The 17,253-nt window shown below is 43.1% G+C and overlaps 1 protein-coding gene across 3 annotated transcripts in view; it reads right to left on the reverse strand.

The window, feature by feature from the left end:
• Galnt17 (polypeptide N-acetylgalactosaminyltransferase 17) overlaps nt 1-17,253 on the reverse strand; it is a 461,519-nt gene that overhangs the window by 343,933 nt on the left and 100,333 nt on the right. The gene's annotated exons all lie outside the window — the stretch shown is intronic.

Here is a 17,253-nt window from a genome sequence, read left to right on the forward strand (position 1 = left end):
ATTACATTATAGATGTACATAGGTATGTAGAGTATCTATAAGGGTGACTGAAGTAAACAGTGAACATTTAAATTGAGTAAGTCATTACAGTAAGACACACTGCTGTTAATTCCTTTCAAAATACCCCTCTTGGCTTCAAACACACTCAGCCCACCATTCTTGCCACTTTCTGGAGCACTTCTGGAAGTGTGCTTTCATCAGCACATGTGCTGAGGGCTGTATAACAGAAAGGCAAGCTTGTAAAAATATGACAGTGTGTCCTCATCCATCTTATCTGGCTCCTTGCCAAAGTTAACAAGGACCACACAAAGGAAACGTTTTCAATCAATTTGGGATACTGCGGCAGCCATGGCAGCACAAAAGAGGACTTCCAGAATTGCTTCATGAAGTGTAAAAATGATGGAAAAGGATGCTCAAAACCAGGAGGAGGATTTGGAGGGAGATTAATGGCAATGCACCTTTAAACGTTAAACAGTAATCATATTCTTCAATTATACTACAAATTCTATATAATATATAGTTATAGCTATTATAATACACACAGTGTGCACACATAGACACCTCGGGTATTCAAGATGTCATCATCAAGAGGGTCACTGTGTGCTTGAGAGGTGCAGGGATAAGAAATACAGAAATATCTCCCACATGACTAGGAATCTAAAGGATTTCATTCTTGCCTTTGATATTCAGAAAGAGATGTACAGAATCAAGAATTTTTTCTTAAATTAGAAGGTTAATTCCTAGTGGAAGTGATAAAGATAAACAAAACTTAAGCCTTAAAGCCGAAGTTTGAGAACACAGGAACTGAGCACAAACTATGAAGATGAGTAAAAAGTGATGTCAAGCAGGGCATGGTGATGCACACCTGTAATCCCAGCACTCTGGGAAGCTGAGTCAGGAGAATTGCAAGTTTAAGCCTAGCCAGGTCAACTTATCGACATAACATGACCCCATTTCAAAATTAAAAAAAAAAAAGGGACTAGAGATATAGTTCAGTTCAAAGGCCCTGGGTGCAATTCCCAGTATCCCAGAATGAATGAATGAATGAAATCACAGGCAACTCAGATTACTAAAGACAACTAACACAAATTGAAAATGTCTTTACTAAAAGATGAGTTCTCGGGGTTAAAAACTGAAAGTCCATTTTTGGCCTAAGAGCATGTGTAAATCAGATTATAGGCTGGGTAAAAACTAAGAAAATAAGATTGAAAGCAGAGTCAGAAGCCTGCCACCCTCCCGGTAACTGCAGGGCAGGTGGGGGCCGAGGCTGCTGGAGGAGGGAAACAGCAGAAAAGACGCCCACGGCTGCCGGCTAAGGACCAGGGAGCCGAGCTAAATTCTGTCCAGAAACTGAAGTTTAACAAAGAGCTCATCAAAGCAGCAAATCTAGGACACCAAGGAGGCAACACCTCAAGGGGAAAAATGGGACTAGGAGGATGACGGGAAAGAGAGCCACAACGTCCACCTAGAATGGAGGAAAAGGACACTGTGGAACAAAGATCCTTGGCTGTCCCGGGTGCGGGGGACTAGAGACCAAGGACACCAGGCAAAGGGTACAGAGTGGGATAGTCATTTGACTCAGCGCATCAGGAAGAGAAATAGCATGCTGTGGACAAAGAGAACTGTTGCATATTGAGACGAGGTAAAATTCACCACTAAGGTAGATGAGCACGGCACTGGGAAGGGCAGGGCTAAATAACACAAGATTAGGACGTGTAAGGCCAAGTTACTGGGAAACGGGAGTCACTGAACAAAACAACTCCTTCCAGGCCCTCTTGAAGTCTATCCAGTTTAGAGGCACACAAATATTAACACCGCACAACTAAATGCAGAAAACTGATCTGACAGGTGAGCAGATAAATATTTTTGTAACCTATAGTCACAAGGTTAAGGTTTTTATCCCTGGTGTTCTTGAAATGTTTATAAAAACTGATCACATAAATGGGAAGTTATCCTTGTGTTCATAGACTGGATCCAAAGTGACCTATCAAGTCAATGAAATCCCCATCAAAATCTCAGTAGTTCATGTTTTTGTCATTCTGTTTTGTTCTTTAAAAAATAAAAAATAAAAAAAAAATTTTTTAAAACTAAAATTCATATGAGACCACCAAAGATCCCAGAAATCTTTAGCAAGAATAAATGTAAAAGCTCTCCTCTTCTTGCCTTCATCATATACTACAGAGACACCATAAACAAAACAGCATGGTACTGGCATAAAAACAGACACAATGGCCCACACAGAGAATAGGGAACCCTGGAATAAATCTATGCACCCATGATCAATTTCATTTACTCATCCTTCAACATGAGTATCAAGAACACACAATGAGAAAGGACTAGTCTCTTAAATGCTGTTGGGAAAACAATATTCCCACGCAACAGAATGAAACTGAAACCCTATGTCACACCATATACAAAAATCAACTCAAAATGGATTAAAGACTGAGACAGAAGGCCTGAGTCTACAGAAATTCTAAAAGAAAACTTAAGGGAAAAACCTCTGACACTGGTAACCATTTTTTAATTTAACATCAAAAACACAAGAATGACTCCAAAAGTTAGACTGACAACTATGTAACTGAGTGGGGCTGTACCAAACTACACTGTCTCTGCATGTCACAGAATTTTAAGCCAATTTACACAATGAGAAAAATATTTGCAAGCTTTTTATATGTCTGAGAAGGTGTTACTCTCTAAAAATAACAGGTACTCATATAATACAATACCAAATAGGTAAGTTGATTTTTAAAAATGGGAAAGGACCTAAATATTCTTTGAAAGAAGAAACTCAAGTACTAATGGGTACAGAAAAAGGTGCTCCTTATCTGTAATCATCAGGGAAATGGAAACCAAAGCCACATTGACACAACGCTTCACACCTGTTAGGATGGCTACTGTCAAAAAACCAGATGAACTTACACAGCAACAGGGAATACATTAGCATATCCACTAAGGAAAATCATGAAGAGGATCATCAAGAAATTAAGAACAGAGCTCCCAAGCTGGGAGGCTGAAGCAGGATGATTGCAGGTTTGAGACTAGACTAGGAAATTTGGTGAATCGGCAAGATCTTGTCTCAAAATAAAAGACAAAGAGCTAAAGATACAGCTCAATGTGAAGGACCTGGGTTCAATCTCCAGACACACACACACACACACACACACATACAAACCATACGATGCAGCAATCACACTTGTGCGTAATGATGCAATGGGATGTCCCATAAATATCTGAACTCTCGTGTCATTGTAGCAATATTCACAATAGCCACGATACAGAAGTCATCTCAGTGGGTTAGACTAATAAAGAAGATGTGATACAGATATGTGCACATACATACATACATACATACATGCCCCAAAAGGAATATTACTCAACCTTAAAAAAGAAATTGTTATTTGTGACAACATGAATGGAGGTGGAGGACAATTTGAATTTCTGCAAAACAGAAAGAGCAAAACTGCACAGTCTCACCTTATGTGGAATCTACAGTCATCAAATGTCTAGAAAAAGAATAGGACAATGGTGCCGGGGGCAGGGAGGAGAGAACAGGTAGATTTTAGTCAAATGGTACAAAGTTTCAATTATGCCAGGTGACTACGTCCTGGCGATTTAGTGTAATGCATTGTGACCACAGTTAATAGTGGTGATTTCATGCTAAGACTCCGTATCACTTTCTCCTTCTCCCTCTCCATTTCCCTGTGAGTCTTCCTCCCCTTTCTCCCTCATGCTCTGACTTAGCAAGAAGTCTCTCCGCAGATGTGGCCCCTTGAGTTTAGACTTCACACCCTTCGGAGGTGAGGCCAGTGAATCCTGTGTTCATTATAAACTACACAGTCTCGGGCATTCAGGGTACAGCAGCCTAAAGGGGTCTAAGAGAGTCACTGGTGATGGATGTGTCTATCAGCTTGATCACTGTGATCATTCCACAACATTGCACCCATCAGAACATCAACTTGGACACAATAGATATCTACAGTCTTTATCAGTGATATCTTCACAAAGCTGTTTCCAAAATGCATGATTGACATTCAGCCTGTAACCTGATAACATAAGAAAGCAGTGACAGCAGTTTGAATAAAACAGATCCTCAAAATGTAAAGATTTGGAAAGTCTTTGTGTCCATCATTGGCCTTTCAGATTTGATACCCAAGTTTATATAGCCCATGCCCTAGGGCCTCTCACTGAGGGCTCCTGGTATCCATCCAGCAAAGCCCAAGATTCCAGCCTGCTGGCATGGTGGTTGGCTATCTGTGGTTCCCTTTCCTGTAAACCACATCTGGCTTCTCAGCCTTGGTACGGTTTCCAGTGACATTTTCTAGATTATTTCTTTGTTACTGATTTAACCATCCAAGAGTACCAATGCAGAAAATGAATTGAGAAAACCATTCATTCAAAAAGAAAATCAAATCTACAGTTAGAAAATAGACTGAAAATATTGAAAATGGAAATAATCCACATTAGAATTCTGTACATTCAGAATAATATTCATAGTCTTAATTATTATTATTAAGCTACAAAAATTAAAATAAATGAACCAACCATTCTATTAAAGAACTTAGAAAAACAAAGAAAGGAAATAGGAAATAAAAAACAGGCATAGAAGCAAAAACTAATGAATCAGAAAACAGGAAAAGTCTAGGTTGATGAATAAATGCAAGAAATCACTTAATATAATCAGAAAGACAATTTTGTAGCAAATCCAACTTATAATGGAGATAAACATTATTTGCATTCCATTATATGATTATACATCCAGAAAACATGAGGTAACCAAAGCTGTAATCCTAAAAGTTAGTATATAGGTCTAGTGATATGATTTGGTATCAGATATATGTAACACAAAAATTAAAAATCAATGCCTGTCCTTAAGCGAAAACTAATTATAATACTGTACTGCTCATTTTCCTGTTGCTAGGACACAATACTAGACACCTACAATTTAAACAAGGAGAGGTTTATTTTGGCTCATGGTTTCTATCGACGGGTTGCTGGCTGCAAGACAGAAACTGCATGGTAGAAGGGCCTGATGGAGGAAAGCTGATTATATCAGGGCAGCCAGGAAGCAGAGAGAGAAGGCAGGAGCCAGGGACAAAAGTGCACCATCCCAGGTCACACCTCCAGTGACCTCCCTCCAGTGACCTCCCTCCCAGTGACCACCTCTAACCAGGCCTCCAATCAGGTCACACCTCCAGTGACCTCCCTCCAGTGACCACCTCCAACCAGGCCTCCAATCAGGTCACACCTCCAGTGACCTCCCCCCAGTGACCTCCCTCCCAGTGACCATCTCCAACCAGGCCTCCACCCTAGGAGCACATTCAGCTGTGAACTCATCCGCTGATGAGTACAGTGCCCCCGTGATCTAGTCACTTTCCACACACATGAGAGTTTGCAGGGACATTTTGGATTTAAACCATAACAAATACATAGTGGAAAACCCCAGTAAAAATATTAACTAGTAAATAACTAGGAATACCCACAGCAATAAATGTTTAGAAAGACATAAAACACTGAAACCCATAACGAAATATAGTCTCTCCCTAGAAGAAAAGCTAAACACTGTCAGGCAGTTTCCACCGGCTAAGATTTAGACTGAAGAGAACTAGACTCTAATCAAAATCCCAGGAAGTTTGAAGGCCAACCCAACAAAATAGTTTTTAAGAATTATGGCATAATAGGAATGTAAGACATGTTGGAATTCCTTTAGTTAAAATCATGACAGTTGTTGTCCAAAAATATTGAAAAGTGTATTAAAGCCACAGCAACTGAAGTTATTTTATCCTAATAAAAGTGATCGAAAAGCAGGCCAAAGAATATAACCAAGTCCAAAAGCAGGCCAGGGGTCACTTTGGAACTTAGTATACGATACAGAATATGCTCCAAATTAAGGGCTCCTCCTTATCAAATGGTGTGGGGGAAATTGGCCACTTGGGTGTTCATTCTGCGTGGATAAACCAATTTATTGAAGTGAATATATTAATAACCCCATGTATATTGGTAGTGTCAACCATTTATTGGACACTTAAGCTGTGCAGGCATTGTGACAAAGAATTTACATGCATTATTATTTCATTTAACCCTGACAACCATTTCTAGGAAGTACATATTATAAACTTCTTCCAACCAATTCGCTTAATAAGGTAGAAATAGAGACCCAGAGAAGGTGACTCAGACAAAGTTACACAGCCAGGCAGAGAGTCAACATGGGGATTGAGTCCAGCATTCCATCTCCTTAACCACATCATTTCCACATGTCGCCTTTTATGACGACAGAACACTGCCCTGCCAAGTCTCTACTCAGGCATATGCAGAGCAGCGGCAACCAGGGCAGAGAGAATCGAACAGCACATGCAGGTGGGACTTCAGAATGATTTTTAAGACAAGAGGTAAGGGTCTAATTCAGGATGTGAGCAGCGGACGCTAGTCTTTTTTCAAAATTGTCAAGGGAGCTTTTAATAAGCCAGCACCCCGAGATACCTCTGCAGCCCCCTCTTCAGTGTTGTGCTGGACCGGGGCTCCCTAGGAGCTCCCCAGGCTCCTGTTCTCCACAGCTCTGCTCAGCACCTCCCTACACCACCTGCCCTCCTGCATTCTTTCCACCGCCAGCAAGAAGGTTTCACAGTCCAGGGTCAGTTCCAAAGTGCACACATTCCTCAGCATCCTGCCTGGAGACCTGGCTAGAGATTCTTACCACACAGCCAACATCATATCCCGGCTGAAGGAGTCATACGCACACCCATGAAGCAGTCCCTCAGCGGCAGCATTTAATAAATCTTCAAAAAGTATAGACAAGCAGGTGTCTGGTGGCACTGGCCTCTAATTCCAGCACTCTGGGTGGCTGAGGCAGGGGGCTTGGAATTTCTAGCCCAGCCTGGGCAATTTAATGACTAAGCAAAACCCTATCTCAAATTAAAAAACAAAAAGGTTTATTTACAGTGCAAATGTCCTGGGTTCAATCCCTGGCACTACACAGGAGGGAGAGTGGGGAGAGAGGGAGGATATATATATATGCTCCTCAACTTATTATGGAGCTTTGTCCATATGGGCACCCAGCAGTCCCTAAATCACACCTCACTGGCTCCCGCTGCAAATGCACCTCATGTGAAGGCAGATGGAAGGAGCTCTGGCAGGCTCCAGGCATGTTTCGTTATTTGCAAACAGGAATAATACAGGCCCTGTACAGCCCACAGGAGATGAAATAAAGCGATGCGTGTGAACCCTTCCAAACAGCAAAGCACCACATAGATGCAGGGAAGTGTAATCATCATTTGGACAAGTATTCCTAAGCCCTATTTCAATGAAAACTCCAGGACAGGTTTAAAGGTCTGCAGAGAAGAGAAAGCACCCTGCAGATGTTAGCCTGGTTCCTTCACCCAGGGGATTTAGAAAAGATTCATACGCACAAGTAATCAAGGAAGGCAGAGTTGGACTTGCCGAGAAGCAATTGAAGCTTAAGCTTTGTGGCCCCTCATGGGCCACTTCTAAGGCCTTGCAAGAGCCCTGGCAGTCTGTGCCTATGGTCATACGCTTTTGTGAAACCTGCAAAAGCAAGATACTTTCATTGTAGCCTCCCGGACTGTTCAGTTTTCTGTTGTGATTTCCCTCATGTGAGTGTGGAAGGAGAGGTAGTTCTTAGGGCTCCAGTGCATTTCAGTTGAGAATACATTCCTTTTAGCTTTGGTGGGATATGTTTACACCCAACATGTATGTAGTAATTTCATCAATTCAAAGCATGACTGTCTCAATCTACTTGGGCTGCATAACAAAAAGAATACCAACCAGGGAGACTTTGTGAACTTTAAGAAAAGCTGAATTGCCAAGAAGGATCTCAAATGCTTAACAGCCTAAAATTAAAATGGAGTCTAATAGCCATTTGCTGATCATGGGTTCATATACATTCTGTGTTCCTGCAAAGACTGGAAGCTAAACTTTATGGCCCTTTTCCAGCATACTCCTGGCCCAATTGTCAAGATATACAGTGCCCCTAAATGTTTTGTTTTGGTTCCTGGACCTGTCCAATGAAATACAGCCTAGGGACATATGTAAATATCAGCCAATCACAAATGGGCACTGTTGCATACTCCCCCTCATTTACATGCAGCCAGCCAATGGGGATTGACCATATTTGCACCCCTCATTTGCATAGGTATCCCTAAGTATGAATATGGGCAGGACCTTTCCTCTATATTAGTGATCCTTGGTCTCTGTTCCTCAGAGCACACTTTTGTTTGATGCTGAAGTTCCCCAAATTTGTAAACTATTGACAAAATAAAGCTTTCCTTTGATCTGAAATTCTTCCTCGGTGAATTTTTGTTGACAGTTTAAACAACAAATATATTTTTTTCAGAGGCCTAGAAGCCAGGGAGTCCAAGATTAAGGTCTAGCAAACCTGGTAACTAGTAGGCGCCCACTTCCTGGTACAAAGAAAATTGTCTTCTCGCTGTTTCCTCACAAAGCAGAAGGGGGCAAGAATGCTCTCTGGGGACCCTTTTATAAGGACACTGATCCCATTCTTGAGATCTCCAGCCTCATAATTTAATCATGTCCCAGGAGCCCTCCCCAGTGCCATCACATCGCAGGTTAGGATTTCAGCATGAATTTTGGAAGGATACAAGCATCAGGTCCATGCATAATAATATTTAACACCAGTGATCATAAGAAAATTTGGAATGCTGTAATCTTACATTCATATACCAAATAGATATATTGAGTTCATAGCAATCTTTAAAACAATCTTAGCTGGGTGTGCTAGCTGATAATTCTGCTGAACTCATTACATAACATAGGCTGACCTTGAACTCAAGGCTCCTCCTGCCTCAGTCTCTCAAGTGCTGAGATTACAGGCATGCACCACCACACCTGCTGATCTTTTTTCCTTTTAAAGAAGGATTCAAAATTGTGTAAGTTTCAGGGTCCATAAGCTCTGGATACCCTGCACCTCCAATTAAGCTTTCCTATCATTAATTAACTCATTCATAAAGAGCAGCTCCAAACTTCATCTTACAAAAACAAATGTTATATTCAAGCATCTCCACCGAGGACCAAAGGAAAATGGATTTTTTCAACAACAGCAAGTGAAACCATTATATACAAAAGTAAGAATTCTTTAACCATGAAAGCTCCAAAAATTTTTTCTAGAATTCTTTCAGAAGAATCAATAAAAAAAAAAAAGAAAGAAATCTCAGCTGCATGCCCTGTGCCTTTGCTCCCAGAGGGAAGAGAACCTGGCTGTTCACACTGAACAGAGTCCCCTATTTTTTAAACTAAATGACACATATGCAGATACCTACATTGGGAAGAATCTGAAGTAGCTTATGATACAATGAAATTAACACTATCCATCCAAGACAAAAACTGGAACCACAAATTATAGGGGGATGGAGGAGGAGAAATGAGTTCTGTGCTCCATCCCCAGCCTCTGTCCCACTTCAGCTCCCCCAGCTAATGCCACCATTCTGCACGTGTCCTGGTCACTGCAGAGTTCCCCAACCAACCACCCCTTCCTGAGTCCTCACCCCCACATTGCCCAGGGTTTGCCCTTAGCTAAACCACTATTTCTTTTCTCCTGAGCAATGCTCCCAAGAGGCTTCTAAGATGCCATCTTATAGCAGAAAACTCTTCCCAGTAAACTTATTTGCTTTATCAGAAACTTAATTCCTACAGAGGCTGCCATCCCCTGTGCCACCCTCTCCCAAGTGGACGCATTCACACTCCAAGCCTGAGTTGCATGGAACTTTCTCCAGCCCCAAACCAATCTGCACATTGTCCCTCCCTCTGCCCTTGTGCAAGATGGTTTTCCCGTACTATTGTAGGTCTGTTGCGTTACAGAAACCGTGCACTATCTAACCTCTGTGTCTCAGTTCACTTAGTACTGTGGTCTCAAGATGCATCCATTTTCCTACAAATGACTCAAATGCATCCTTCATAAACACCCCATCTTCTTTACCCATCTACCTGCTGATGGACATCTGAGCCACTTCCATGGTTCAGCTATTGTGGGCCGTGTTGCTATAAACGTGGTGTCCATGGATCACTATAATACAATGACCTTAGCTCTTTCAGGAAGATGCTCAGTAGGGGCATAGCTGGGTTGAATGGAACTTCTAGTTTTAGTTTTTTGAGGCATTTCCTTACTGATTTCCATAGTGGCTGTACTAGCTTACGGTCCCACCAAAATATAAATAACTTAAGGAGCAAAATAAAAAGAGGTGTTCAGAATCAGGGAGGTAGACTCTGTAGAGAGAAGAGGCTTTGGGGAGGCAGGGAGAGAGAGGGCAGAAATGGGGGATAAAAATGACCAAGATGCACTAGGTACATGCGGCAATCCTTCAAACTCAGTCACTATGGATTGGCAAAGGATACTAATACAAACATTCCCTTGGCATCTAACCAGCTCCAGCCTCTGCAAACTGCCAGAGAAAGGCTTTGTCACCCATGGATTCCACAGCACAGCATGAGCACCAGCCCATGCTGAAGGAGTCTATAATAGGAGCAAAGAACAACATAACTGTTAACAAACGACGTGTGAGGAAAAATCCAGAGACTGAGACTGTGGGAAAGACTGGGTTTAATTCCACCTGGGTACAGGCAGGCTGAAATCAGTATGATACCAGCGAATATCCGGTGGGTGGCTAAGTATATATAGGGTTTGGGGTTGGCAGTCATGGCCAATCTGGATGGAATGTCTGATATCAGCAGATGTGCATATAAAGTGGGGCTTCAGCATCAGGGAGCCTTCAGGTCCAGTCCTAACTTTCTTTATGGCCATCAGTTGTTTGCTGAGAGCAGCATAGAGTCCTTGGGTTTGCAGAGTGCACCGTGTTTATTGGGAAGGTCTTCCTCAGGTTAGGCCAGGAGACAACCCGCCCCCCCCTTCTCCTTTGTACACTGCTCTTCCTCCACCCCACAGTGTGATTCCAACTGCTGTCTCCCCCAGGAGGCTAAAAGGTTCCCATCTGCTTGTGTCTCAAACAACAAATGCTTGTTATGCTGAACTGAGAATAAGACAGGTTACAAGGCCTCCTCCTCCTCCCTGCCGGAGCCAAGGGCCTAGTCATCAGCTTAAACAAGCTTTGGCCAGAGCCTTCGCTCACAAAAGCAAGCCTCGCCCTGAATGGGTTCAGGATTTCACATAGCCACAGAAATGTTGCTTGGACTTGTCTCCATCAAAGCAAGGTTCAGGGAACACACCAGGAGCCCAGGTGGATGGGTTTTCTCATTTATCACCAAGGAGAAGCTCTGGGAATCTTAAGACATGCTTAACACATAGAGGAAGGCCCAGAGACAGGGTGTTACTAGGAAAAGACAGAATCTGATTTGTTCCAGAGTAGAATTGTCTCTGGCGGGTGGCCCATCTTTATCCCAGGAAGCTAACCTGAAATCTATGGGTCACTTTTTTTTATTTCAAATGAATTTTCAAAAGCATTGAGTAGAAAATCATAAATTGTTCCCACACTGGGAAGTGGTTAGGTCAAAATGGATTTTTTTGAGATCAGAAAATATATATAATTTTCTCCCAAATTCAACACCACAGACACAATTTTCAGCCTGAGGAAATAGTGCCGTGTTGATACAACAGCAGATTCCACAAAGGCTCATTTCAGTGCTGTGATCCCAAAGGAGAAACTGAAGGATGCCAGAAGGTGACAAGTAAAAGAGAGGATGCAGTTCTATGTGATGCTCATTAGAGGTCCAGCAAGAAGCTGCCTCATGAACCCTGGGACACTTTCCAGGTCAGGGGTCTCCAACCCCCAGCCACGGACCAGAATAGGTTCTTGCACCGTTAGGAACCAGGCCCCAGAGCAAGAAGGGAGCTAAATCCAAAACCCTTTTTAATTTTTTTTTAACTTTACCAGGGTCTCACTAAATTACCCAGGTTGGGCTCCAAATTGTGACCCTCCTCCCTGAGGTTCCCAGAATGCCTAGAGGCAGCACCAAGACCTCTGGCCCAAATACGGTCTTCCTTTAAAATAGTCAGTTGGTTATGGCAAGGGCCTGCAATCCCAGCTCCTAGAGAGGCTGAGGCAGGAAGATCACAAGTTAGAGGCCAGTCTGGGGAACTTGGGAAAACTGTCAAAATAAGAAACAATAAGGGCTGGAAGTGTAGCTTATTGGTAGAGTGCTCCTGGGTTCAATCCCTAGCGCCACATAAATAAGGAAATTAATAAGGCTTTGCATATGTAATCAGGTTCGGATGACACTGGATTAGGATGGGCCCCACACCCAAAGACTGGCATCCTTGCCAGAAGAGGGGGGCACAGGCAAAGAAGGCCGTGTGACGGCAGAGGCTGAGATGGGAGCAAGGAGCCACAAGCCAAGCAGCACTTGCCTTGGGTGATATCACCCCAGCCACCAGAAGCCAGAGGAAAGAAAGAGACCTTCAGAGGGCACAGGGCCCAGCCAACCCTCTAATTCCAGACTCCTGGGCTATCAAACCTAAGAAAATAAATTTCTGCTGCTTGAAGTCACCTAACTTGCAGTCCAGGCAGCTTTTTTACAACAGGCTCAGGAAATTAATAACACAGGTCCAGGTGCCCTGGGTCAAGCCTAACCCCCCCCCCCCCGCCCTGGGGCCACGGTTTGCTCATCCATGACTGGGGTCCTAGTAAGACAAAATTTTACGAGGATGGAATGTGGCACAGTGGCGGCCAAACGGTGAGCTTAAGCCGCCATCACAATGGTCACTTCCTGCTGTGCCCTCGCTCCTCCCTGTCCCGAGCACACTACACAAGCTCAGGTGAGCTGAGGGTCTGGACTTCCGCCTGAGCACCATCAAAGAGAAGCCAGAGACAAACATTCAATTATCTTCAGCTCTAAAACAAAAGCTCTTTTCAAACCGAAAAGAAACAATGAGTTCAATGGATTCCAAATCCCCTCTGTCTCACTGAAATGTCCTCCTTGGGGTGACCCCCATTGGCCAGGAGCAGCCAGGGAGGGAGTGAGAAAGGACCCCCAGAGGGACACTGGGGCAGGAGTGCTGCAGCTGTCATTATGCCTACAGAGGGAAAGGTCTTTGCTTCCTAGCCTCAGCTGTCTGCTTCCAAGGCTCTTTCCCTGTGTCAGATCACCACAGAGGGGGTAGCTCTGCAGTGAGCCCAGCGCTCACCCAGAAAGGGCCACAGATGGCATAATGTCTGTGTCCTGCAAATCTCACCTTTTGTTTTTTTTTGTTTTTTTTTTTTTTTTTTGGTGGTTCTGGTAACTTACCAAGGGTCTTTGGTCTGAACTAAATCCCAACCCTTTTCAGTTTTCATTTTTTGTTTTGTTTCATTTTATTTCTGAAACAGGGCCTTGCTAAGTCATTAAGTCTCCCAAACTTGGCTCAAACTTGTGTTTCTCCTGCCTCGGCTTCCTACAGTGCTGGAATTATAAACATGTTCTACTGCACTTTACTGGAACTTTCACTCTTAATGGCCCTCTTCCTGCCCGCCAATCTGGTCCTTCCACACAACACTCATCATATGCTTGCTGCAGTTCTAAAGTGCTTGGAGAGACAACAGCAAATAAACCAGATAATGTCTCTGCTGATGGGTGCTGATGTCCTGGTGGACAACAGAGACAAAGTACAAATCATTATTCTAATAAAAGCAACAACATTAAATGCAAAGGGTCATAAGTGCTATGAGGAAAGAAGCAAGAAGCCAGGAAGTACCATCAGCTCTCCACCTCCACGGGTTCTCCATCTACATATTCCATTGCAGATGGCACATAATGGAAAAAAGCAATTGCATCTTCACTAAGCAACAATGAACTTTTGGGGGTGTCATACCATATATAACAACAATTTACATAGCATTTGTTATGGTTTGTGTCTGGATGCCCCCTCAAGCCTCCTGCAGTCATGGGAACAGGCTTCTAGAGTTTGTGATTGAGTCATGGTCCAGTGTTGGAATTACTGGTGTAAGTGCTACACCCACCCTAGTTTGGGTAGTCTACATACAATAAAGGACTGAAAGAGTCTCCTCTTGCACTTTTTTGTTGTTGTTGTTGTTGTTGCTTTTGTTGTTTTCTGCCACCATGAACTGTTGCTCTCTGTCATGTATCATTCTACCTTGGAGCCAACCAGGTATGGACTAAAACCTCCACAAACCGTAAGCTTAAAATAAACCTTTTGTTCCTCAATTTTGGTCATCCAGAATTGTGTCTCAGTAATGGGAGAAAAGTAACCTACACAGTATTTACTCTACATTACACAGAGTAAGTATGTTGGTTAATTTTCTCATTGCTGCAATAAAATATATGACACCCAGAAGTTAAACAAGAGGTTTGTTTGGTGCGCAGTTTCAGGGGGTTCAGTCCATGGTTTTGCTAGATCCAGTCAGAAGCAGCAAGGTAGAGGAACATGGAGGAGGTCTGCAGTTCAACCTCTGTGGTTTTGATCTAAAATTTTCCCAAAAGTCTCCTGTCTTTGATGTTATTGGATTGTGAGGTGATATGCTCATCAGCGGATTCATCCATGGATGAGTTCACAGCTGACTGTGCTGTTAGGAGGTGGGCCCTGGTTAGAAGAGGCAGGTCATGGAAGTGTGCCTTGGAAAAGTGTATTCTTGCCCCCAGCTCTTCCCTTTTATTTCTGCTTTCTGGCTATCATGGCTTGAGCATTTGTTGTCTACCAGGCCATGCACCATGCCCATTCTGCCCTAAAGCCAGCTGACTATGGACTAAATCCATTAGAAACATGAACCAAAATAAACCTCTCCTCCTTTAAAAGTTGAAGGTGCTAGATATTGCATCTCAATGGTGGGAAAATGACTATTACACCATGCCATTCAGGAAGTAAGGCAGGAGAACAGCTCCAAAGAGGAAGGAAACAAGAACCAGATATATACCTATGGTCATGGCCCCATGACCCATTCAGATACACCCAGAAGTGGGCATTACCAATCCCCTTGGTTGGAAGGGGATTGGTTTGGAAGGCCAAAGCTGAGCCATCCCAGAATCACTCAGAGGATTTTCTCACAGGCCTAACTGTTCAGAGACCTCACAGCCTGCACTCACCCCCCTCTCCTTAAACACAGGCCAGAAGGTAGGGAAAGTGATCTGCTCCCTTTGGACACCCAGAGTCAAGCTCAATCCTGGCCATTGCCACTATAATGCTGTCACTGGTTGGATAATTACTTCTTTTCACAAAGGAGTCTTACTCTGAGATGCAAATCAGAAGGAAGCCCTGAGCTTTTTGCTGCCAAGACTGCTCTTCCTGAGGGTTTCTGCCCAGTTCCTGGAGCGTCACAAGTCTGTGTCTGCACAGACACACAGGGACACATATGTGAGGGCTCTACTGTCACACTGCGACCAGCCAAGGTGCCATTTCTAATGTTTCAAATTGTCACTGTGCACTGATGCAAATACTATGGTCTTGACTCATTGTACAAGAGACCTGTGGGAAAATTAAATGTACAGAAAGCAGAATGTCATTTGAAGTGAGTTGTATCCTAGAGCATTCTGGTCCCATGTGAGACAGTTGTCAAATCTTGCCAGTTTCAAACTGACCACTATAAGAATGTTGACACCAGTGGTATTGGCCAAAATTCCACAGCATGGTTTCCCACCACCATCACCAACCCATAACCTCTCCCATCCTCCAAAGTACTGGCCAGTTCAGCACTGGCTAAATAAATGAGTATTCAGTATAGCCCTTGTTCTGCTCAGAAGCCAGGCATTTTTCTGTGGGTGGATATCTCTGAAATATATCTCCAAAATTAGACTGGAGATCAGTGGAAATCTATGATTCATATCCCCAGCAGCCCCCTACACATTCACCCAAATTGTCTTATTTGAGAAACATTTCTAGAAATACCAGCATTGTATTTGACCATCACTAACAATCAAACTTTTCATGCATCAAAAGAATGCTTAGCCAAGGCTCTTTCTTTCACTCCCCTTTTCTGCTTCCCAAAAAGAACCATTTGTTGGTTCAAGTACAAAAGTTCAAGTGAGAACTAAGCTCCTAAGAAATTTTGTTCTGTATAAACTCTGAATATAATCTTCTAACGTCCAGAAGACAGAAACCACAGACCACATACAGGAATATCTCACTGTCCACCATCATTCTACTTTTGCCTGACTTTGCTAACAGAGTAGAGAGGAATAGCAAGAATCCTTCAAATCCCCCAGACAGCCAGCACTCCTGCATTTTAACCAAACTTGCACTGTAGCTATAACCAGGGAGAAAATAATCAAGCCTACATTTCATTATCTTCCGTTTTTCCTGTCAGAGCCCACTGAGAATGGCATTGAGCAGTAAAATAAATAGTCCAAGAGGGAAAAGCAAGAATCCACAAACTATACCAATGGCTCCTTTTATGAGCAAGAGCTGACAGTGTTTGAAATTGGGGCAAGGTCTACCATAACACTGCAGAAGGTGGGTGTCTGGGAAGTGGGGTGAGTGATTACAAGACGTCTCTCATGCCTAAGGAGAATTTTATATTAAAAATCAATAACAGAACATGCATTTTTCTACTCTGAGCAGTTTCCATGGCATAACCATGGAATCATATGATACAAAATGATTAAAATACAAATTGGTGACAAATAGTGTTGTCAGCCTTTGCTGCCAGTCAGCACAAGGTTTTGCTTCAGCCTGAAGGTTTTGCCATCAGGAACTCAAGAGCCCTTTCTTCCTCCCCGAGCCGCCTGTTTCCTTCCTAAGTATCTTGTTCATTCTCTGATAACATGGGGCCAGCAGCATGTGGAGAGGAGAGGCAGGTGAATTCACTGGATGTTTCAAGAGAAAGGTCAGAGGGAATTTGGCACCTGGATTTTCAGAGAATATTCCTCCCGCCACACCACACATGTCTCTGTCTGCCAAGGTACATGGCTGACTCTCAGAAAAGGGAATTCATCTCTTAAATTGCAAGGTTTATCACAGAGCTTCATAGATTGACAGTACAAGACAAACCTGCACCAAGGCAATTCTGCTGTTTTCTAATATGCAAGCTGGAGACCTGTGGGGGGGGGGGGTGTATGGAGCAATACACAAAGTTGCCCTTCAGCCAGTGTGATCTTGCCTTTCCACGTCTAAAATCCCACCTGACATCCATAAAGCTGCTAAAATGGTTTAACAAGCAGACAATACCAAGTGCTACCAAGGACATGGAGCAACTTGAATTTTGATGCAGGGCTAGTGAAAACGCAAAATGGTACAATCACTTTGTAAAACTAAGGGAAACATATGCTCCCATTCCTAGGTATCTACCTTGCAGAACTGAAAACATGTTCATGCAACGACTGTGCAAGAATGCTTAATGGAAGCTT

The sequence above is a fragment of the Cavia porcellus genome, unplaced genomic scaffold, assembly GCF_034190915.1.
Source record: "Cavia porcellus strain 051 isolate PalLab524CR breed Dunkin Hartley unplaced genomic scaffold, mCavPor4.1 scaffold_23, whole genome shotgun sequence".
Classification (NCBI taxonomy): Eukaryota; Metazoa; Chordata; class Mammalia; order Rodentia; family Caviidae; genus Cavia; species Cavia porcellus.